The sequence below is a fragment of the Rattus norvegicus genome, chromosome 6 (assembly GCF_021556685.1).
Source record: "Rattus norvegicus strain SHRSP/BbbUtx chromosome 6, alternate assembly SHRSP_T2T, whole genome shotgun sequence".
NCBI classification, from domain to species: Eukaryota; Metazoa; Chordata; class Mammalia; order Rodentia; family Muridae; genus Rattus; species Rattus norvegicus.
This window is the reverse complement of record NC_141539.1, coordinates 56,972,098-56,974,494: the sequence shown is the minus strand read 5'-3', so window position 1 is coordinate 56,974,494 and position 2,397 is coordinate 56,972,098. Positions and strand designations below refer to the sequence as shown.

Genomic DNA, 2,397 nt, shown 5'->3' with positions numbered 1-2,397 from the left:
TGGATTTAACAGACATCTGTAGAACGTTTTATCCTAAAACAAAAGAATAAACCTTCTTCTGAGTGCCTCATGGTACCTTCTCAAAAATTGAACATATAATTGATCACAAAACAGGCCTCAACAGATACAAGAAGATTGAAATAATCCCATGCAACTTATCGGACCACCATGGACTAAGGCTGGTCTTCAATAATAACAAAAACCACAGAAAACCCAAATACACATGGAAGTTGAATAATGCTCTACTCAATGATACCTTGGTCAAGGAAAAAATAAAAAAAAATAGCCTTTTTAGAATTTAATGAAAATGAAGGCACCACTACCCACACTTATGGGACACAATGTAAGTTGTGCTAAGAGGAAAACTCATAGCTCTGAGTGCCTGCAGAAAGACACAGGAGAGAGTATATGTCAGCAGCTTGACAGCACACCTAAAAGCTCTAGAACAAAAATAAATAAATAAGCCCAAGAGGAGTAGATGGCAAGAAATAATCAAATTCAGGACTGAAATCAAGCAAGTAGAAACACAAAGGACTATACAAAGAATCAACAGAACCAACAGAGCTGGTTCTTTGAGAAAATCAACAAGATAGATAAACCCTTAGCCAGACTAACCAGAGGGTACAGAGAGTGTATCCAAATTAACAAAATCAGAAATGAAAAGGGAGACATAGCAACCGAATATGACGAAATTCAAAAATCATCAGATCCTACTACAAAATCCTATATTCAACAAAACTGGAAAAATTGAAGGAAGTGGGCAATTTTCTAGACAGATACCAGGTACCAAAGTTAAATCAGGAACAGATAAACCAGTTAAACAACCCCCAATGCTCCTAAAGAACTAGAAGCAGTTACTAAACGTCTCCCAACCAAAAAGAACCCAGGACCAGATGGGTTTAGTGCAGAATTCTATCAGACCTTCATAGAAGACCTCATACCAATACTCTTCAAACTATTCCACAAAATTGAAACAGAAGGATCACTACCCAATTCCTTCTATGAAGCCACAATTATGCTTATACCTAAACCACACAAAGACCCAGCAAAGACAGAGAACTTCAGACCAATTTCCCTTACGCATATTGATGTAAAAATACTCAATAAAATTCTCGCAAACAAAAAGCAGAGTGAGGCCATAGGTCATTTGGAAGCTGGGAGAACTTTCTTTCAGTGGTTTCATCTAAATTCCAGATGGAACCGGCTGGAAGCAAGAAGTGGAGTGCACAAGAGCAGAGGGAAGAAGTGGAATGCCAGATGTCTAGCTAACCGAGCAGGTCTTCTGCAAATACTAAAGCAACGGGGAAGAAACAAACAAACAAACAAACAAACAAAATCAGAGAAAGATGACGATTGTAAACCAGAGGAGAAAAGTGCACAAGATCCTGAGACTCCAGGACACACTCGTAGGAAGCCCGAATTGAAGAACGTTCCTGACTCAGCCAAAGAGGCCAGGTTGAAGACGCCTCGGAAAAAAATGAAGACGGAACCTGGGGAAGAGTCTCAGGTGACAGTTCCCCTGGAGATCGTCACTGTACAAGAGGGGCAGATACCTGCTCTCATTGATACTCCTGTGCTCTATGAGGAAGTCAGCACCACGGTGGTAATTACATCTGCCTCAGAGGCAGTGTTGGCATCTTGGGCCAAAATAGCAGCCAATGCTAAGAAGTTGGAGGCAGTGCCTTCCAATGCAACATCCGAGACCTATGGGGAAATGTGGTGTGTGGTGCATGGGACAAGCCTTCCTGCTACCTCAAGTGGTTGGGTTCGGCTGCAGTTCCATGCTGGACAAGCCTGGGTACCGGATAAGAAAGGGAAAGCGATTGTCCTCTTCTGCTTCCGGCCTGCACATTTCCGCCCCCACACCTGGAGGATAACATGCTGTGCTCCAAGTGTGTTCATATAAACAAGGTCTTAACTAAGAGCCTCGAAGGGTAAAGGACGGATCTCTTAAGGTTGGGCTGGCTACTGGCATCACTCACTCTTGTGGCGTGATCGGCAGAACTGCAGCTGACACTGAGACTGATGGAAATCCACATCTTTGAAGGTGCCCGTCTCACCCAGGAATGATGGGATATTGTAAGTCAGTTAATGCTTAAGTACAAGCAGTTCAGAAAAAGCCAGTGAGGCCACCAAAAGGTCCTCTGCTCATTGTGATGACTGAACACTGGGAGTGGCCTCTTACTCTTGTGTGAAAATAAAGTGTTCTATGTGTTTGCTGCAGGTAAGTCCTAGGGCAGGACTATGACATGTCCAGATGTAACAGTTGCTAGTCCTGTCACCAGCACAGTGGGGTCATTGCCAATTCATTGGTCAACTGTAAAGACTTAGCTTGCTCCTGTAGCCTCTGCGTGTCCCCTTCCCTGGTTTGTAGGGTGATGTTAGTGCTTAGTATTT

General features: G+C 43.1%; 1 pseudogene; it reads left to right on the top strand.

Moving 5' to 3' along the window:
- Positions 1-1,194: 1,194 nt before the first annotated feature.
- Positions 1,195-1,938, top strand: Dppa4-ps4 (developmental pluripotency-associated 4, pseudogene 4; annotated as a pseudogene).
- Positions 1,939-2,397: the final 459 nt, after the last annotated feature.